Below are 22,901 nucleotides of genomic sequence, written 5' to 3'. Positions count from 1 at the left end.
GATTCTTTTAATTCCTAGGTCCTTATAGAATTTTATTTCTTTGGGATAAAATGACAATGTTATCTTATTTCAAAAGTTTTATAAAGGTTATGCTATGTAAAGGCCTTTCTAAAACGGTGAAGATTGAATACACTGATGTCAAATTAACTTTTATTTCTATGAATTACACATATTATTACTCTTGTATATTTGTAATCAACTTTTGAATAACTGTTTTTCATTTCTTGCATCTGAATAATGAAAAATATGGAATACTTCACAAATTTTCATATCATCCTTGTGCAAGAGCCATATAAATCTCTGTATTGTAATTCGGTTAGACGTGCTGCTGAAGCATGTAGTATCCTATAAACTTAAGTAATTAATGATGCAATCTTAAGACAGGCATATATCCTTGGTTGCCTATTTGTAACAAGGAAACCTTATTGTTCCCAAAATTGTTATTCATCTTATTTCTGTAAAATTCTGTGTATGGTGGAAAAAACTTATGTTGTTTGTTCGATTGCTCACATTTGCAAGTTTTTGTAAATGACTACTTTAAGTCTTTTTCATTTGAAATTTGATCATACTTTGAAGCCTTTATAGATAGGTGCAAAGGTGATGGATTTTCAAGTACTTGTTTATTAACTGATTTAGCTTTGTTGAGCTAATGGATTCAAAGTAAGCCTTGCTTAGAGCTACTTCTAAACTTCTGCAGCTTAAAATTTCCCAAATGAGGTCTTGCTGGCACAAATGTCTCCTTGACCTTTTACCCTTGCTTCATGTAGGAACAGCCCAACCAGAATGTCTTACCCTGACAGCATATATTGTCTTACTGGAGCAAAAATAATCTTAATTACAAGGGATTATAGAGAGACGAACAGTTCAGACAGAACTGTTCGGACTAGAAGGTATTTTTTCAAAATATAACTGCTTATTACACCCTACCATTTCAAAAGTAACTAAAGCCAAGAAGGTGAAAATATTGTTCATATGCATGATTACCTAATGTCCTGGCCTGACTACCATCCAACCAGGCAGGAAGTTACACCACTGATTTTCTATCACCAAATATATTCCATAGCTCCAGGAGAAGTCCATATGTTTCTCCTCGTTATTAGGCCTTAAATTAGTAGTTTTTTAATCACAGTGTTTCCTCTTGCCTCTAAGCTGTACATCCCCGAATGGTAAAGCTTTAGTTCTAATTCTACCAAACAATGAGGTAGAGGTAATGGAATAATGCTTTAAAACAGTTGCCTTTGATTCCCTAACCACAACAGAACAATGCAAAACTTTTTCTTATAGATAATTATATATTTTATACGTATATGTGTTGATTTTATATTTCACACAGTGGATCTTACTAGAATTAATTGATAATTTGATAAATTAATTTATATTATTCCAATAAATAGATTGGAATATAAATAATCAGGAGTAGAATATATATTAGAATATAAAAAGTATCAATGCAAGGTTTTCGGTATAAACTTGTGATACTTTCTAAGTGTTCTTGGTCTTCTGAATTCACATGGTAAAAAAAAAATGTTGTTTTCCTCTAATCTATAAGGGATTTTACTCTGCTGCTCTGTTTATTGTTTTAACTCGCTGGTCCCAAATTGTTTTTCTCCATATTACTTTTTTTTTTTAATTGTATTTTATTTTATTTGAGAACATACTGTACAGAGGGGCTACAATTACATGGGCAGGATAATTCATACATTTCTTACCAAGCATTGCAGCCTCCTCCTTTGTTTACCCTTCACTTCCCTTCCCCGCCTCCCCCCTCCCCCCACCCAATTTTACCCCCCTCCCCCCACCCAATTATACCCCCCTCCCCCCCCACACCGACATTGTAAAGCTGGTTTTGACATGACATTTTGTACTTCTCATTGTTGCAACAGGTCCACCTGAATCCTTAAACGACTTGTTTGTCCCCATCTCCTCCACATGTTATACTGACATCAAATATAGTGAAAGCGGGGGTTACACTGTGGGGGAGGGACATACAAAGCAACAAAGAAATAATCTTATAAATGCGTTAGAAACACATGCATGAAAGAAATGAAAACATTAAAATACATATTTAAGGGTTCATTTTCCTAACATCACATTATCTGACCTTTTCCGCTTGACTCATACCTATACCAGATATTGCAAATAAGGGAAACCATGGGTCCTATGCTTCTTTGGGCATGGCTTACTTCACTTAATATAATTTTTTCCAAACCTTTCCATTTCCTAACAAATGGGGAAATGTCATTCTTTCTGATGGAGGCATAGAATTCCATTGTGTATATATACCACATTTTCTTGATCCATTCATCTACTGAGGGGCATCTGGGTTGGTTCCATGTCTTAGCTATGGTAAATAATGCTGCAATAAACATAGTTGTGGTGGTAGCTTTAGTGTGCTCTTGTTTGTAAACATTTGGGTAAATGCCCAAAAGTGGGATTGGTGGATCATAGGGGAGATCTATGTGAAGTCTTTTGAGGAACCTCCATACTGCTTTCCAAAGTGGTTGAACAAGTTTAAATTCCCACCAACAATGAAGTAAGGTTCCTTTCTGTCCACATCCCCTCCAGCATCTGTTGTTGTTAGAGTTCTTGATTTTTGCTGTTCTAACTGGAGTGAGGTGAAATCTCAATGTTGTTTTGATTTGCATTTCTTTTATGGCTAGGGATGTTGAACATTTCTTCATGTGTCTATTGGCCATCCTTCTTTCTTCTTCAGAGAAGCTTCTCTTTAAGTCTTTCGCCCACTTATTTATTGGGCAGTTGTTTCTTTGAGGATTTCTTGTTGGGTGGTTTAATTTTTTGAGTTCCAAGTATATTTTAGATATGAGACCCTTGTCCGTTGTATGGCTAGTAAAGATCTTCTCCCAATCGGTGGGCTTTCTATTGATCTTGCCAGCTATGTCATTTGCCCTGCAGAAGCTCTGCAATCTTATGCAATCCCATTTGTCCAACCTTTCTTTGATTTGTTGTGCTTCCGGGTCTCTATTCAGAAAATTTCGACCTGAGCCAAGGAGACCTAGGGTTTCTCCTATTCCATCCTGTAATGTTTTCAGAGTGTCTGCTTTGAGTTCAAGGTCTTTGATCCATTTGGAGTTGATTCTGGTGCAGGGTGATATATAAGGATCTAGCTTTAGTTTTCTACATGTAGTTAACCAATTTTGCCAGCACCATTTACTGAAGAGGCTGTCTTTCTTCCATTCTATTGTTTTAGCTTCCTTATCGAAGATTAGATGGCTATAGGTCTGTAGGTTCATTTCTGGGTTTTCAAATCTATTCCATTGGTCCTGAGGTCTGTTCTTATGCCAATACCAAGCTGTTTTGATTACTATGGCTTTATAGTAGAGTTTGAAATTTGGTATTGATATTCCTCCAGCAGTGTTCTTTCCGTTGAGGAGCGTTTTTGTTATTAGGGGTCTTTTATTGTTCCATATGAAGTTTTGGATTGCCTCCTCTATTTCCTTGAAGAATGAGGGTGGAATTTTGATAGGTATCGCGTTGAATTTGTAGATAGCCTTGGGAAGTATTGCCATTTTCATGATGTTAATCTTGCCAATCCAGGAGCATGGGAGGTTTTGCCATATTTTAAGTTCTGTGTTGATTTCCTTTTTCAAGATTTTAAAGTTTTCATCATAGAGGTCCTTCACTTCTTTGGTTAAGTTAATTCCTAGGTATTTTACTTTTTGTGGGGCTATTACAAATGGAGTTGCTTTCCTAATTTCAGCCACACTTTTCTCATTGTTGGCATATAGAAAAGCCATTGATTTTGGGGGGTTAATTTTATACCCTGCTACTTTGCCAAAGTTTTGAATCAGCTTGAGTAATTTGGGAGTGGAGTCTATGGGATTCTTTAAATACAAGATCATTTCATCTGCAAAGAGGGAGTGTTTTATTTCTTCTTTCCCTATTTGGATCCCCTTTATGTCTGCATCTTGTCTTATTGCTGTAGTTAGGCATTCTAATACTAGATTGAAGAGAAGTGGAGAGACTGGGCATCCTTGTCTTGTTCCTGAGTTAAGAGGAAATGGCTTTAGTTTTTCACCATTGAGTATAATGCTGGCTGTAGGTTTGTCATATACAGCCTTTATTGTATTGAGGAATGTTCCATGGATTCCTAATTTTTCCAGAACCTTCATCATAAAGGGGTGTTGGATCTTGTCAAATGCTTTTTCTGCATCTATTGAGATAACTATGTGGTTCTTATTCTCGATCCTGTTGATGTGATGAATAATATTAATTGATTTGCGTATATTGAACCAGCTTTGCATCCCTGAAATGAATCCTGTTTGATCATGGTGTATGATTTTTTGGATGAATTGTTGAAGTCGATTGGCCAAAATTTTGTTGAGAAGTTTTGCATCAATGTTCATCAAAGAAATGGGTCTATAGTTCTCTCTCTTTGATGAGTCCCTGCCTGGTTTTGGGATGAGGGTTATGATGGCTTCATAGAATGTGTTCGGTAGTGAGCTTTCTCTTTCAATTTCATTGAAGAGTTGGAGGAGTATTGGTGTGAGCTCTGCTTTGAAGGCCTTGTAAAATTCCGCTGTAAAACCATTTGGTCCTGGACTTTTCTTAGCTGGGAGGTCTCTTATTGCTGTTTCTATTTCAATGCTTGATATGGGCCTGTTAAGCTGGTTTAACTCATCTTGGTTTAGTTTTGGCATGTCAATATTTGCTAGGAAAAAGTCCATTTCTGTCAAGTTCTCAAACTTATTAGCATAAAGTTTTGAGAAGTATTCCCTTATAATGTTCTGTATCTTGGTTGTTTCCTTGGTGATGTTTCCATTCTCATCTCTGAGTTTATTAATTTGGGTGTGTTCTCTCCTTTTTCTGATAAGGTTTGCTAAGGGTCTGTCAATTTTGTTAAGTTTTTCGAAGAACCAACTCTTTGTTTTGTTGATTCTTTCTATAGTTTTTTTTGATTCTAATTCATTTAATTCTGATTTAATTTTGATTATTTCTTTCCGTCTACTGGATTGGGGTTTATCTTGCTGCTCTTTTTCAAGGAGGTTTAGATGTGTCATTAAATTGCTAGTTTCTGATCTCTCCAATTTGTTGATGTAGGAGCTCAGAGCTATAAACTTGCCTCGAAGTACTGCCTTTGCTGTGTCCCAGAGGAGCTGGTAATTTGTGTGTTCATTTTTGTTGAACAGCATGAACATTTGAATTTCCTTTCTAATCTCTTCCATGACCCACTCATGGTTCAGCAGTGTGTTGTTCAGCCTCCATGTGATACCGGACTTTCTTTGGTGGCTTTTGGTGTTGAGTTCTAATTTTATTCCCTTGTGGTCAGAGAGAATGCAGGGTATACCTTCAATGTTTCTGAATTTAGACAAGTTTGCTTTGTGGCCTAAAATGTGATCTATTTTAGAAAACGTTCCATGTGCTGCTGAGAAGAATGTGTATTCTGATGCTGCTGGGTGAAATGTTCGGTAAATGTCTGTTAAGTCTAGTTGATCTATGCAGCTGTTTAGATCTGCGGTTTCTCTGTTGAGTTTTTGCCGAGTTGATCTATCTAGTGGGGAGAGTGGTGTGTTAAAATCCCCAACAATTAATGTCTTTGGATCTATATGGGATTTGAGGGAAAGTAGTGTTTCTTTGATAAATTTGGGTGCTCCATTGTTTGGCGAATAGGTATTTAGAATTGTAATATCCTCCTGAAGGAGAGATCCTTTAATTAGTATGTAGCGACCTTCTTTATCTCTTCTCACGAATTTTAATTTGAAGTCTATTTTATCTGATATTAGGATTGCAACTCCCCCCTGTTTATGAGGGCCGTTTGCTTGGTAGATTTTGTTCCAGCCTTTAACCTTGAAAATATGTTTGTTTTTACGGGCAAGATGTGACTCCTGCAGGCAGCAGATAGAAGGGTCTTGTTTTTTAATCCAATTAGACAGTCTATGTTGCTTAATTGGAGAGTTCAGTCCGTTAAAGTTAAGAGATAGGACTGAGAGGTATTTGGGAGTTCCTGCCATGTTATCCACCTTCTTGGGGGCTGTGAAAGCTGGGTTCTTCCTAAGGTTCTTGGATTCTCAGTTTGGGTGCAGTTTCTTGGCCTTTGTTGCGTTCTTGTTGGTTTTCTATGTGTAGGACATCTTTAAGAATCTTTTGTAGGGCTGGTTTGGTGGAGATGTATTGTTTCAATTTTTCTTTGCTATGGAAGGTTTTTATTTGGCCTTCAGTTATGAAGGAGAGTTTAGCTGGGTACAGTATTCTTGGTTGATAGTTGTTTGTTTTTAGGGCATGGCATACGTCATTCCAGGCTCTTCTTGCTTTGATTTTCTCTGCTGAGAAATCTGAGGTAATTCTAATTGGTTTCCCTTTATAGGTGATTAACCTTTTCTCCTTGACAGCTTTAAGGATCTTTTCCTTGGTCTGGGTTGATCCTGTGTGGATTATAATGTGACAGTGGGATGTCCTATTCTGGTCTGGTCTATTTGGGGTTCTAAAAGCTTCTTGTATCTGAATAGGCCTATCTTTTTGTATGTTTGGGACGTTCTCTGCTAGGATCCTGTTAAACAAATTTCCTAGACCATTAACTTCTGTTTCTAGGTGCTCCTCTACACCCATTATCCTTAGATTGGGCCTTCTGATGGTGTCTTCCAGGTTTTGGATAGACCTATCATATTTCTTGGACTTGTTTTGGATGGTTGTATGTTCTTTCTCTATAATATCTAGGCTGTCTTCAATCCCTGAGATTCGATCTTCTGCATGGTCTAACCTGCTGTCAAGACTCTCTACTTTGTTTTTTATCTCCTTTCCTTCTAATTGGTCAGCTTTGATGGCTTCAAGTTCTTTGTTGAAGCTCTGTTTTAGGTCTTGTATGAATTTCTTTACTTCCTTAATTTGGTGTTCAGTGTTTGTTCTCAAATCACTTAGTTGATTGGTTATGGTTTCTTTGGACTGCCATTCCTTCTGTTGGGTTCCATTCAGCATTCCCTTTGTGGTCTCCCTGACTTCCTTCAGCTCTTTGTTAATGGATTCCATGAATGCCTTTAGTGATCTTTGTGTATTCTCTACCTGGTCTCTTAATTCGTGAATTACTCTTTGATTAGTTTCCTCCCTTCTGTGGGATTCCTGCAGTTCTCTTTGAGTGTTCTCTGCCTGCTCACGCCATTCCTCCCTTTCTCTTTGAGTATTCTCAAGTTGTTCACGCAAATCCTGTATCAGTTTTTGAGAAGCTTCCTCACGCTTATGATATTCCTGTATAAACTTCTGGGATGCCTCCTCTCTCTCCCTATCACGCTCATACAGAGTCCTTTGTACATTGTCAAACTTCTCATTTATCATGTTTGCTATTAGTGTTTGTAGAGCTATTTGGGAACTCTCCTCTGGATTATTCTTTATCTGTTCTAATCCCTGATTATCAAGGTTGGGAATTGAGATACCCGAATTTGCCATTTTTCTTGTGTTTTTCCGGCTTACTCGGCCCATTTGAGATAAAATTGCACCAGTTTTGTGCTAGAACACTATCTTCAGGCAACCATCAACCAAAGTTTGCATTTGTACAGTCAATAGTCTACAGATACAATCTAGTTCAACAGATACATCTATTCAACATCAAACGACTATATGTTAAAGGACTTCGAACCGCAGAAAAGAATTTGGAAAACCAGAAATTATTAGGATTAGGGAGAGATGTGGGTAAAAAATGGGAATAGATTGGTGTGGGGAGGCACAGGGTGAGTTACTATGTCCTAATCACAGTGCAGGGAATGGGTTGGGTAGGATGCAAGTAGAGAGAGAGAGAAAAAGAAGAGACGGAAAGGGGAATAAAGAGAGACCAGAAAAAGAATAGAAACGTAAAAATTAATGTTATTATAGAGGTTAAAAGACCGTCTATTTAGAGAGGAATGTGAATATGTTCAGAGAAGGGGAGGGACATAGAGGAGATGTGAAAATCTTTAAGGATGGGAAAGGGAGAAGAAAAGATCAGAAGTTCAGTAGAGCTAGATAAAAAACAAAAAGATAATTAAGAAAGAAAGAAAAAGAGAAAGAAGACAAGAAAAGAAAGGAAAACTCTCATTCACGTATTCCTAAAATAAAAATTATAAGATGAGAAAAAAAAAGTTACTGGAAAACAATTATTTTTTCAGAAGAGGCAAAAATTAAAGATTAATAAAAGTTTTAGAAGGGAAAAATATTTATATATATATATATATATATATATATATATATATATATATATATATATATAAGGTAACAAAAAACAAAAAACAAGCAAAAAAAAGAAAAGAAGAAGAAGAAGAAAAAAAAAAGAAAAAAAAGAAAAAAAAGTCTTTTGATTTTTTTTTTTTTGGGGGGGGAGGAGTGGGAAGAATCCTGTATCTCCCTTTTGTCTGCAACCAGTCTCTTGTTGGAGTCTCTGGTCAGCTTGAGGTCCTGTGGCTTGATTTGTTTCTTAAGTCGGTTGGTTGGAAGAGGCAGAAAAATGCTCTGCTTTACCCAAGATTTTGAGATCCCCCTCCCAGGTTAGTTTTCTGGGAGGGTGGTCTGCTTTGAGAGTCACAAAAGAGGGGGATGTGGTGATGAGGCTAGGTTCTGGGTAGAATTGAGGCCTTTCAACAAACAGTAGCTTTTCCCTGGGGCTATTTTGTGATAAAGCTCACAGAGCCCAGCCTGGAGCCATTCTCAAGGTTTCTGTTTTTCAATTGATTGTGGTGGCTGCTAGAGGGAGGGGCAGCCTCTGGCTCTGGTTACCCAGTGAGGCAAGGCACTCCGATGGCTGGCGCCTGAGCTGGGTGACTTTTCCCTGGATGGAGCTGAGTCTGGCAGGTCACTTCGCCGTTAAGTTCTTGTGACCTGCTAAATGACTCGTTTTATTCCAAGGCCTGAGCTGGAGCTAGCAGCTCCTCCGAGCTTTGTCGGTATCCAAGATGGAGATCACCGGTGCTGGGGGGGGAGGGGTGGCCTTCCCTCCTCTGCTGCCTGAGGAGTGAGGATGTCGGGCTTGTACTCACGCTGAGTCTTGGATCCTGGGTCGTCTCTGGTCTGCAAACAGCAGGATGAAGATGTTCGCTCCTTGTCGGTTCTTGTTGGTGTTGAGTAGGATCCGCTCGTCCGCTGAGTCTGGCTCCTTCGTCCAGACTCTCTGTGTCTCAGGTATGACTCCGTGGCGGTGGTTGCCGCCGCGACCCCGCCGCCGGAGCAGCAGCTGATGCGTTTCCTTGGCTTCCCCTCTCTTGTCTAACTCTCTGTCCTGTGATGGCACACTTGGTGTGATTCTCTGGCTTAGGACTGTTCACTGGAATTCTAAAACTACTTTCTATGCGAGAGCTTGTTCAGATTCCCGCTTCTCCTCCGCCATCTTCCCGGAACTCTTTTCCATATTTCTGAAGCATTCCTACTGATTATACTCAAATTTTGCTGATATGGTGTCTAAAAGGTATTATTCTTCTACAGGATCCATGGGTCCTAGGATCCCAGGTCCCAGTTATCCGCCTCATCAGATAACTAGGGCAGAAGTTCCCACCTATGCCCATGCAACATGCCAAGAGAAAGTAATTGAAGACCCATCTCAATTTCTCATTTCTTATATTTCAGGGCCCCAATTCCTTGAAATGCAGGAATTAGCAGTGAGCAATTGGGAAATGCAAGGCAACTTAAAATGCAAGATGAATTCACAAAATGTGAAAATACAGTAATTCAAACTTTCCGTTTTCAGATGACCATGCCATATGAGTGAAAAAGACCACAAATGTCACAAGATTATTTGTAATACCCTTCTCCTAATGATTAATGAATGATTTCAGTCCAGTATCAGCAGGCAAAAAAATAGTTCCTGAATGATAGATCCATAATTGGTCTACCAATGCTAGGAATACTTGAAATAGAGGTCAAATATAATTCAAAAAACATTAATTGAGAAGATCCTTAGTGCTTCAAAACACTGGTACTTCAGTAAACTTGGTTCTGTAGTATAAAATGTTGTCATTCTCAAACAAATGATAACCTACATTTAATCTGCTGAAAGTATATTCTTTTTCAAATAAACTTTTAAAAATCACATTTGCCAAAATTACACTATACAAGTGATGATATTTAGTGAGGTTACTAGTCTTTCAAGTGTAGGGAGCAAGTTTCAATAGAGTTGATTTATTCACCCAGCACTAATGCCAAACAGGTTCAACCATTCATTAAAGTGTAGGAATAGTACCCCCCACCATTTGTGTTTTTCAGTAGGTGCCTTTGAAAATTTGTTAAATAGATCAGCCTCCAATATTTCAAACCAAAACATTAGCTAATAAATAAATTTCATCACATAAGTACATTTTAAAAAGTCATGAATAGTTGCCTTATCATATGGTGTTTTATGTTTTCCCTATATGTCTAATATAGTAAGAAATATGACTTTAAGTCTTGAATATGGGTACTCATCAGAGATTTGACAAACATACAATCTGTCTTCTATTTCTATCATTTTCCTCTACAGTAGTAAATTTTAGATTCCTTCTTTTGCCAATACTTATAGGTAGTTGAAAATATTATCCCATGTAAAATAAAATAATCACACACCACTCTACAAAGCCATTTATAAAAACTGGTATTTAGGAATATATTCTAAGCCATTTTTAAACTTTCTTGTTGACTACAGATTAATCTTCCAAATGGAGGGCAATGAAATCATGTCTAGGTGCTTCATGTCTCCAGTTTTGCAAATTGTTACTTCAGATGAATGAATTATGGAAATATGAGCTGACATCAGTTCAAGTATATGCAGAATTGAAACTCCATGGAATGTATATAAACCTTTCAAAGTACTAACAGACAGTTTAACAGAATGACTATCAGGAAATTGAATTAATATTAATAATATTAAAGGAATAATAATAAAGCTATAGAATGAACGAAGAATGGAACAAGGGGCAAGTACAGCTAGAATATTTAATATACACATGTAAGAAAGGAAGTGGTAAATCGGAAATAAATCTTGTAGAAGGGGTTGGTTGAGAATGATAGAAGGAATGACTCTGATCCCGGAACATTGGACAATTAGATGGACATTTTTGTAACACACTTTCACAACTTTTTGAAATTCAGTGAAAAAAACACAACAAAAAACAAAAACACACAAAAAGCACAACCAAACAGCAGTCTCTATAGAGTATGATTATGACCTCTCAAAATTTTAAATAGGTAATGAAGGACAATCTTGGGAAAAGCATACAAAGCTGTTCGAAATGAGCAATTTGGGGTAGAGGAGAATTTTTTTTTTGTTTTTCTTTTTGCTTATGTGGTGCTGAGGAACCGAACCCAGGGCCTCAGGCATGCAAGGCAAGCGCTCTACCACTGAGCCACCTTCCCAGCCCATAGAGGAGAATTTTTAACAGATTTAAATAGATTGTTTAAGGTTATAAATCACCTACATATGCTGCAAATATTTTCTTCTGCGAGTTCTCTTGGTCTGAACTGGATATTCCAGTCCTGAGCCACACTTGATAGCTTGTGAAGATAGAATGGAAGAAACAAGATCAAAAACCCATTACTCCATTGGAGAGGAAACAGTCTTCTACGTTTTCTCTAATTTATATTGACTACTTTTATTCATAAGTTTAATTCAAGTGATTTGAATTAAATATTTCCTTCTTTGTTCTGGCAAAGTAATTGGTCAAAATAATTCACTAAATATTATAAGCCATTTTTTTATCATGCTGTTTTCTTGTCCAAGCGAGTCCATTAAACTTCCTCCTTGCATTTGGTTGCCACAGAAACCCAGCATCAATGTTAATGAGGACAATCTCTAATGTAAAACTTTGTCCCCAAAATACCAGTCCAAGAATCTGTGATCACAAATATTTACCTATACATTTTTCTTTTTTCTTTTACCTTGAAAGTCTTCTTGTGTCTAAAGTGCCCTCAAAAATAAGTACTCTGCCAATTTTTGGATCAATCACTTATAACCTCAAAGATATTTTGATAACAAGATGCTTAGAGGAAACAGAAGAATACTGCACTTTTATCTTCTCTCTTAAGACTCTCCTTAGGTACCATATCAGGAACAGTGAAGTTATTCTTTGCAAAATTATTTCAATAGATTATTTTTTTCTCTTCATCTTGCATTTGTTCAACAAGATGTATGGAGAAGAATAGAGTTGAATCACCCATACCATGGATGACAGTGTCTTTTACAAAAGGACAATGCTCCTATGTCCTGTTTCTCTGTCCTCCTCTTAGCTCTTGCCTGATTTCCAACTAATCACAGATTCTTAGCTTCAAGTCTAATGAAGGTGAAGGACTATAAGGCCTCCCCCGTTGCTACATTGTAGGGCTAGATCTCCGGCAGGAGGTAAGTGTGAACGACGCACTCAAGGAACACACGTTGGGAGAACAGGCTTAAGCAGGTCTGGTTTATTTCTGCACAAGGGTTGGGATTTTATAGGCCCAGCTTTCCCAACCTCCTGAGTCCTTCCAAGCCAATTACTTAGCGGGGAGTTGATCATGGGCATTGCTTGGTGACAGGCACTGATTGGTCCCCTGGGGGCATGTAGGGAGCATGGACAGCTCATGGCTGTAAAGCTAGGCAGACGTGCCTGTGGGTCCCGTCTCTATGAGCAGGAAGTGTGCTTCAACTGCTACTCTAGCTGACTCAACCAGTTCTGACCGGCTCTACCCACAAATTTTCCCTTTTCTTTTAAAAGGACCGTCATTATGGTGACCCGTCATTGGAGGCATTTTTGCCGGGAGTGCAAGCATTTAATAATTCCTAAGAGAGTAAGCCCTACAAGTGCACGGCCTCCCCAGATGACCAGAGAGGATGGCGAAAACCATTGTTGTAACTTTTTAAGCACATCTTCTAAAAAGGAGACAGCGGAAATAAGCTGAATGGTGGTCTGGTTTAGGTGGGTAACATCATGCAGCAGGTTTTGGTTGAAGTTTAACTACTTAAGGGACATAGGGACTTTGATGTAGTTACTAAGTTCAGTGAAATTGGGTGCGGGAGTGGAAAGCTGACAGACAGAAGTAGTCATAGCATTACATAGTCCTCCTTGTTGTAATCAAAGAAACGTAATCTGTTCTTGGAGCAAGTCTATTTGTTGTTGGAGCACAAGGAGGCCTCCCTTAAGATGATTGGCAACTTGTAAATGTTATAATTCTATGGATGACAGTTGAGGGATCAGCTGGTTTATCTGTTGCACGGTGGACACGCTTTGGGACAGCAATATAGCGGCGGTGGTAGCTGAAGCCACTGTAGCGATGATTGCGCACCGATTGCAAGGATCAATCCTACTGCTCTTTTAGTGCACGGATGAATCAATTGAACCTGGGAAAACTGAGAGTCATTAGTAGCCAGAACAATAAATGGAAGAACACGTACAAAACCTGCAAAAGGATATGAGTCATTGGGTTGCCAGTGATTGCTGAGAGTGCAAGTAGCAGAGGAGTTGTCTCCTAGACAAAAAAAGAACGGGGCTCTAACCACTACCATTCCTGACACCTGGTCATATCCAGATCAGTTACAGCGACGAATATTGGCCAATAGGAAAGGGGACAAACCGAGGCAGGAATGTGATGATCAAACGATTGGCATGGGGGGTCCTAGGTCTCCCAATCGTCCTCCTGAAGAGTCATAAAACTCCTTTAGATTTTGAGGTTTGGGATCTTTTTCAGATTGGTTGTATATAGCTGGGTCTCTACCCTTAAAAGAGTTTTAAAAGAGAAACTATGAAGATGAAGCAGTGGGTGAGGCTTCAATAGCCAAGAAGCTGTGTTTAATTGGAAATCAGGAAATTGCTGAGAGGAGGACATAGAAGTAGGACACAGAAGCATTGTCCTTTTGTAACAGACCTGTCTTCTAAGGTATGGGTGATTTACCTCTATTCTTCTCCATACATCTTGGTGAGCAAATGCAAGAACAAGAGAAAAATAATATATTGAAAAAGTTTTGCAAAGAAAAACTTCACTGTTCCTGATATGGTATCTAAGGAGAGTCTTAAGTGAGAATATAAAAATGGAGTATATTTTGGCTTCCTCTAAGCATCTTGTTAGCAAAATATATCCTTGAGTTTAGAATTGATTGAAAGAAAAAGTGATGGAGTACCTATTTTTCTGGGCAATTTAGACACAAGAAGACTTTCAAGGTAAAGGAAAAAGAAAAAAAGTTAGCCAAGTATTTGTAATCACAGTTTCTTGGACTGGTTTTCTGGATACAATTTTTACATTAGATTTGTCCTCATTAACATAGATGTTGTTTCATGGCAACAAAATGCAAGAGGAAAATTTAATGGACTTGCTTAGTCAATTAAACAGCATAATCAAAAAAAGTGGCAAATAACTTTTAGTGAATTATTTGACCAATTACTTTGCCAGAATAAAGAAGGAAAATGTAATTCAAAATGAATTGACCTAAAAGTATGAATAAAATGTAGTGAAGAGAGATGAGAGAAAAAATAGAGGATTGCTTTCTCTACAGTGGAGTAATGGGTTCTTCATCTTGTTTCTTCCATTACATATTTCCAAGCTCTCAATTGTGGCTCAGGACTGGAGTATCAAGTTCAGAAAGATAATATTTGCAGCAGATATAGGTGATTTATAACCTTAGATAATCTATTTAAATCTGTTCAGAATCCTCCCCTACGCCAAACTATCCTCTTTGAACATTTTTGTTTGCTTTTACTAAGACTTTCCTCCATTAACTGCTTAAAATTTTTGAGAGGTCATATTCATACTCCCTACAGATTGCTGTTTGGTTGTGATTTTTATGTGTTTTTGTGTTTTTTAACTGAATTTCCAAAGGTTGTGCAAGTGTCTTACAATTAAATTTGTCCACCTAATTATCCATTGCTCCTGGATCACAGTGACACCTTCTATCATTCTCAACCACCCCTTCTCCAAGATTTATTTCCGATTTACCACTTCCTTTCTCAAATGTGTACATTGAGTATTCTAGCTGTACTTGCCCCTTGTTCCATTTTTCATTCATTCTATGTCTTTACTATTATGGCTCTCTGGTTTCAACTTCCTGATAGTCATTCTGTTAAACTGTCTGTTAATATTTGAAAGGTTTATATACATTCCATGGAGTTTCAGTCCTGCACATACTTGAACTAATGTCAGCTTATATTTCCATAATTCATTCATCTGCAATAACAATTTGCAAGACTGGAGACTTGAAACACCTATACATGATTATATTCTCATCCATTTCAAGATTAATCATTAGTCAACAAGAAAGTTTAAAAATGGCTTTGAATGTATTCTTAACTACCAGTTTTTATAAATGGTTTTGTACAATATGTGTGATTATTTTATTTTACATGGAATAAAACTTTCTACTACATATAAGTTTTGGAAAAAGAAGAAAAGTAACATATACTACTATAGAAGTATATGATAGAAATAGAAGATATATTTTGTCACATCTCAAATGAGTACCCATATTCAAGACTTAAAGACATATTTCTTACTGTGTTAGACAGAGGGAAAACAAAACAGCATATGATAAGGCAAGTATTTGTGACTTTTTAAAATGCCCCTTATTAAGTGATGAAATTTACTTTATTAGCTAATGTTTAGGGTTGAAATATGGGAGGCTGACCTATTTAACAAATTTCTGGAAGGCACCTACTGAGCAACACAAATGGTGCGTGGTACTATTTCTAGACTTTAATGAATGGTTGAACCTGTCTGACATTAGTGCTGGGTAAATGAATCAACTGTATTGTAACTTGCTCCCTACACTTGAAAAACTTGTAATGTCACTAAGTGTCATCTACTTATCAAATGTTATTTTGGTAAGTGTGATTTCAAAAAGTTTATTTGAAAAGGAATACACTTTCAGGAGATTAAATGTAGGTTGGTTTGAGAATGACAACATTTTTATACAAGAGAACGAAGTTGTACTAAAGTACCAGTGTTTTGAAGCACAAACGATCTTCTCAATTAATGTTTTGCTGAATTACATTTAACCTCTAAGTCGTTTTCCTGACCATGGTAGATCAATCACGGATCTATCCTTCCAGGAACTATTTTTTGGGCCGACTAATGCTGGACTGAAATATTACGTTAGTCATTAGGGGAGGGGTATTAAAAATAATCTTGTGACACTTTCTGATCTTGTTCACTCATATGGGCTGGTCATCTGTAAATTCAGTTTGAAATACAGTAATTTCTCTCCATTTTGAGACTTCATCTTTCATTTTAAGTTGCCTTACATTACACAATTGCTTGCTGCTAATTCTTGTTTCTCAAGGAATTGGAGCCCTGAAATATAAGAAATGAGAAATTGAGATGGATTTTCAGTTACTGTCTGCTGGCATGTTGCATAAGCCTAGTTGAGAAGTCTTGCCCCTGTTATCTGATGATGCAGGTAACTAAGCCATAAGATATTAGGACCCATGGGTCTATAGAAGATTAGATATCATATTAGGACAATTGGAGTATAATATGTAGGAATGCATCAGAAATATGTAGAAAAACAGTTTGGGACCAGTGAGTTAAAACAATAAACAGAGCATCAGAGTAAAATCTCTTATAGATTAGAGTAAAATAACATTGATTTTTAACAATGTGAATTCAGAAGACCATGAGCAATTAGAAGGTATCGCAAGTGTATACCGAAGACATTGCATTGATACTTTTTATATTCTAATATATATTCTAAACCTAATTATTTATATTCCAATTATATTTATAGGAATAAATAAATATCACTTTATTTGTCAAATTATCAATTGATACTAGTAAGTTTCACTGTGTGAAATATAAAATCAGCACATATAAATATAAAATATATAACTATATATAATATAAAAAATGGCACATGTTTTGCATTGTTCTGTTTTGGTTAGGGTATCAAAAGCAACTCTGATTTAAAGTATTTTTCCATTATCTCTACCTCAGTGTTTGATAGAGTTAGACTTAAACCTTTACCTTTTGTAGATTTACAGACTGGAGGCAAGGGGAAACATTACCAATTTAAGGCCTAATAACAAGGAGAAACATATGGACTTCTCCTGGAGCTATGACAATATTTGGTGATAGAAAGGCAGTAGTCTAAGTTCCTGCCTGGTTGGAAGGTAGATAGGCCAGGACATTAGGTAATCATGCATATGAACAATTTTTTCACCTTCTTGGCTTTAGCTACTTTTGAAATGGTAGGTATGATAAACAATTATATTTTGATAAAAACCTTCCAATCTGAAAAGTTCTGTCTGAAATATTCATTTTTCTATGATCCCTTGGAACTAAGATTTATTTTGTTCAAGTAAGACAATTTACGCGATCAGGGTAAGATATTCTGGTTGGTCTGATCCTACATGGAAGAAGGGTAAAGTGTCAGGTAGACGTTTGTGCCAATGAGACCGCATTTGGGAAAATTTCAGCTGCAGAAGTTTAGAAGTAGCTCTTAAGCAAGGCTTACTTTGAATCCGTTAGCTACACAGAGCAAACTCAGTTGTATAAATAAGTACTTGAAAAAGCCATCCCCTTTGGACCTAGCTAAAAATGCTTCAATGTATGATTAAACTAAAATGAAAAAGATTTAAAATAGTCATTGACAAAAAAATTACAAACTGAACAATATAATTATTTTCCATTATACACAGAATTTTAGGGAAATAAGATCAGTAGCATTGTTAGGAACAATAAGGTTTCCTTGTTACAAACAGGCACCCAAGGATATAATCCTGTATAAATATTGCATCATTAACTACCTAAATTTAGAGGACATTACATGCTTCAGCAGCACATGTACCCAAATTACACCAATACAGAGATTAACATGGCAATTGCAAAGGATGATATGAAAATCTGTGAATTATTCCAGATTTTTCATTCTTCAGACGCAAGAAATGAAAAACAATTATTAAAAAGTTGATTACAAAATTACAAGTGTAACAATATATGTAATTCATATAAATAAAAGTTTGACATCAGTGTATTAAATCTTCACCTTAGAAAGGCCTTTATATAGCATAATCATTATAAAACTTTAAAATTAGACAACATTGTCATTTTATTCCAAAGAAATATACTATAAGGACCTAGTAAAAAAGGAATCTTAAACTGTTTTGGTATGGAATGCAATCTGAAAGGACACATTTATTAATGAACCTATATATTATAAAACAATGTAAAATTCAAAGTCTTATATCTAGGAAAGAATAAAATAGATTATGAGCATTATACAAACAGAATACAGAATATTTTAAAGTATAATTTTTCACATAAGCACCAGAAATATCTTTAGTTTCTTTAGTACTCATTTCAACAGATAAATTAAAATTATTTCTGAATAAAAAAAGCAAAAACTCCAGGGGGTCCAAGACGGTGACGGGGAAGTAGGGGAATGCCACAGCTCTCCAAAACCAAAAAGATAGTTTGAGTTCCAACGTTTAATCTCCCCAAGAGACCGACAACAACAACAAAAATCAACATCCAGAGAAAAACAGAAATTGAATAGAAGAATTTCACAACAGAGAAACTTGAAGACGCCTCCCCCAACGTCTATTGGCCACAAAGCAGCGTGCCAAGCCATGGCCAGCCCAGCCTGGTGGGAGCTGCCGGTGGCCCAGAGACACAGGGAGTTGTCTGCAGATCACCCGCACCAAAGACCCCTGAGGTAACAGTGTCAGACTGGCTGATCTTGACAAATGAAGAATCCTCTGAGCAGGGAACTTACACAAAGATCCCACCCCTTCCCATCACTCTCCATTGGAGCAGAGAGGCTCCATCCCACCAAAGCCACTCAGCCCCATGGCAGGAACCTCAGAGATACATGAGATGCCCACAGAACACCAGAGCAGAACTGAAAGGAACTGGTGCTGATCCAGAGAGCGCAAACAGAGATAAACCCCAGCAATCAGTACCTGCACAGAGGCCCTCCCTACCCCTCGGGTGGAGGCCGGAGGCCCATCCCGTGGAGCGGACCCAAACAGTGTCAATGGAGGCACTGACAGAAAAGAAACACACAGAGCCACCACCTCTCAGCCTATCCCACAACCACCTCAATTGAACTGTGACTGCAATGGCAACCAACAACTTACATCACACAGAAACAACTAGCTCCAGGGTGATTACCCTGCAGGGGACAGTGTATTCCTCAAGGGAGACAGTGTATTCCTCAAAAGCTTGTGGGAATCCCCAGAACCCCTACCCCAAAACCTGCACCACAGGACCCACTAAAACTAGAAACTTTTCAAGAGCTCCACCAGCCCATGGATCACACTCAGCTGGCCAGGCTAGAACAAGAGAGACCCTGGAAGGAAGCGTTAACGCCCAAGCCTTGAACAGCACCACTGGGTCAAGACACCCAACGGTGGAAGAAATTTGAACTGTGTACTCCAAGCTGCATAATCTAGGTGGGATACACAGCAGCACAGGTCCAACAGGTGTGCCCAGGCTGGGGTCTGGGACCAGGCCTGGGGATCTGGTGCCTGAGCAACATAACCAACTCCTCCCAACGGAAATCAGAAGCTGAGCATACGCCTCAGCAGAGGGGAGAAAAACAGGGAACTGCACTCCTGGTAATCATGCCTGTGACAGCAAAAGATGCAGGGGGTTCAGGACAAGAGAAGCTCAAACCCCACAAGAACCTGACCCATGTATTCTAGGCTAGGAATTGAACAACACAGGCCTCCAGCACCCGATAATAGTCAGGAGCTCAGGCTGGTAATGTGCTCAGCAGTACAGTGATTGCAAGAGGCCCTGGATCTGATTCCTCAGCAAAACATAAGCAGAAAGGGCCAGATGTGGTGCTATGGGTCAAATGGTAGGGTTCCAGCCCTGAGCTGAAGAGCTGAGGGACAGCACCCAAGACCAGAGTTCAAGCCCACAAAGAGCCAAAAATATAAAACAAAACAAAACATCAGGAGACCATAGCAGACTGCAGCATCTGGGAGAGTACATCCAGCACATCCGAACTTGCCAAGAACACCTGTAGGAATAAACAGGAGCAGTCTAGGCTGCTCATCCCATGTAAAGGCGGGAACTGCCAGTGATCTACAGCAGAGAGCTGAGAATCCTGTGTGGGTCAGACCAGCAGCTGGAGGTCGGCCACCAACAGAACCGAGATCAGGTACAGACTCTCTCTACCAGCACAGAAACAGTAACCAAGCAAAGACAGACACCTATTGACCAAAACAAAATTTCAGATTAGTCTGCAATAATCCCTGAATAACCATGAGAAAATCACAGAGAAATATTACAAGGTTTATCAACACCTAGGATAGCAAGCTATCTCTAAAAGCCAGCAGCAACCCAGGGGAGAGCCCCACTGGGAGCAAAGCAGGAATGGAAGACAAACACTACATCCAAGACATGCTGGAGGCAATGACTCAAGAAATAAAGTGAGAAATAGACCAGAATTTGAAAGAACACCAGGTCGAAATACCAAAAGAGGTGCAGGACATCAAACAGGAGATGCATGCAAAAATAGAGGTAGCACAAACCTCACTAAGCTATGAGATAAGTGACAAAATAGAGGCAGTGCACACCTTATTAAGAGGTGAGATTAGTATTTTGAAAACCAACATTGAATCCATTGAAATCAACAATGAGTCCATTTCCTCCATGCAAACCACAATGGAAGCCACAGTTAACAGAGTGAACAAAATGGAATACAAAAGACACAGTACATCAACTGGAACAAAAAAATGACAGATATGGAAAAATCACTTAAATTATACCAAAGGGAAATTCAAGGGCAAGCAGATAGTGCCACGAAATTCAACCTTCATATAAGAAGGTGAGGAATATCAAAGCAAGGGAATGCAACAACTATTCCACAAGATAATCGGTGAAAATTTTCCCCATCTCAAAAAAGAACATCTTACCCACATAAGAGAAGCATATAGAACACCTAACATGCAGGATCCCAGGAGAAACACTTCTAGACATATTATAGAATAAATGATAGATCTGAATGATAAGGAAACAATCTTGCATGCAGCAAAATTGAAGAAGGAGCTATACTACTATAGGAAAAATATTAGAATCACTACAGATCTCTCCACACAAACACTGAATGCAAGAAAGGTCTGGGAAAGTACCACATGAGCCCTGAGAGCCAATAACTGCCAACCCAGACTGATATACTCAGAAAAGTTAGCATTCACATTCGATGGAGAACTGAAAATTTTTAATAGCAAAGAAAAACTAAATTAATACATAAACATTAAGCCAGCATTACAAAGACTACTAAGAGGTGGAACACAACCTGAGAAAAGCAACCAGGAACAGGGACCTGCACCCAGACAGGCATTAATAGAAGTCTATCTGAGCAAGGACAGAGGAAAGGAAAGAAGAAAAACAGTGACTATAATGCATCTCTCTATACTATCTCTTAAGATTAACGGGCTTTCTTCACCAACCAAAAGAAAAAGAACTGCAGTTTGGATCCTAAAACATGACCCATCCATCTGTTGCCTTCAGGAGACCCACCTCTAAGCCAAACATGCAAACAAATTCAGAGTGAAGGGTTGGAAAAGGATCTACCAATCAAATGCCCCTAGTAAGAAAGCAGGCGTAGCAATCCTTATATCTGACAAAATAAACTTGTCATTAAAATCATTACAATGTCAAACCATCCCTGCATCTCTGGGATGAAGCCTAACTGCTCATAGTGTATGATTTTTTTAATGTGTTTCTGGATTCTTTTAGCTAGAATCTTGTTAAGGATCTTTGCACCTGTGTTCATCAAGGAAATTGGCCTGTAATTCTCCTTTTTGGTTGGGTCTTTGCCTGGTTTGGGGATGAGTATGATATTGGCTTCGTAGAATGAGTTTGGGTTAGCTCCCTCCTTCTCTGTTTCTCTGAAGAGCTTGAGGAGTGTGGGTATTAGTTCTTCTTTAAAGGTCTTATAGAATTCTGCTATGAATCCATCTGGTCCTGGGCTTTTTTGGTTGGAAGACTTTTGATAGCATCCTGTATCTCATAGGATATTGGCTTATTCAATAGGTTTCTTCTTTGCTCAGTTTGGACAACTTGGATTTCTCTAAAAATGCATTAATATCTGCCAGGTTTTCTTCCTTTAGAGATTAATTTTTGAAAATAGTCCATTAGGATTATTTGGATATCTTGGGTACGTGTTATGATTTTTCCCGTGGCATCCCTAATCTTGTTAAAATGGATTTCCTCTCTTCCTTTTTTAATTATTCTTGCAAACAGTCCATCAATTTTGTTTATTTTTTCAAAGAACCAGCTTTTTGTTTGGTTAATTTTTGCTGTAATTTTTTTTTATTTTCTAATTGGTTAATCTCTGCTCTTAATTTGGTTATCTGGCTCCGTCTAGTAACTTTAGGTTCCATTTTTTTAATGTATTTCTAGCTGTTTTAATTGCAACATGAGATTATTTACTTGGTCTGTATCCATTTTCTTGATGTGGGCAAGGAGGGCAATAAATTTGCCCCTCAGGACTGCTTTTGCTGTGTCCCACAAGTTTCTTTGTGAGGTTTTTTTCATTTTCATTGAGTTATAGGAAATGTATTTCTTCTCTGATCTCTTCCATTACCCAGGCATTGCTAAGGAGTGTGCTGTTCAATTTGCATGTATTAGAGAAATTTCTGTGGTATGCTTTGTTACTGAGAACTGGCTTGATTCCACTATGGTCAGATAGGATACAGGGGATTATGTTATCCATTTGTATTTGCTTAAGTTTCTTGCATGAACTATGATATGGTCTATTTTGGAGAAAGTTCCATGAGCTGCTGAGAAGAATGTGTACTGTGTTGTTTTAGGGTGAAATACTTGGTATATGTCAGTTAATTCCACTGGATGTATGGCCTCACTTAATTTGGTAGCTTCTTTGCCTGTCCTTTGGTGAGAGCGGTGTGTTGAAGTCTCCTAGTATTATCATATTGGGACCTATTTTATTCTGTAAGTCAATAAATGTAATCCAACACATCAACAGAGCCAAGGTCAATAATCACATGATTTTCGCCACAGATGCAGAAAAGGCCTTTGATAAAATT

At 38.0% G+C, this 22,901-nt stretch overlaps 2 pseudogenes; one reads left to right on the top strand and one right to left on the bottom strand.

Annotated features, from left to right (window-relative positions):
- Nucleotides 1-240: 240 nt before the first annotated feature.
- Nucleotides 241-337, bottom strand: LOC138808176 (U6 spliceosomal RNA; annotated as a pseudogene).
- A 17,328-nt stretch (nt 338-17,665) lies between these two features.
- LOC138808172 (U6 spliceosomal RNA) lies at nt 17,666-17,764 on the top strand (annotated as a pseudogene).
- Nucleotides 17,765-22,901: the final 5,137 nt, after the last annotated feature.

Source organism: Dipodomys merriami, unplaced genomic scaffold (genome assembly GCF_024711535.1).
Source record: "Dipodomys merriami isolate MVZ:Mamm:240054 unplaced genomic scaffold, mDipMer1.0.p SCAF_445, whole genome shotgun sequence".
In the NCBI taxonomy this organism is placed as follows: domain Eukaryota; kingdom Metazoa; phylum Chordata; class Mammalia; order Rodentia; family Heteromyidae; genus Dipodomys; species Dipodomys merriami.
The sequence above is the reverse complement of the archived record's forward strand: the minus strand, read 5'-3'. Positions and strand labels throughout refer to the sequence as shown.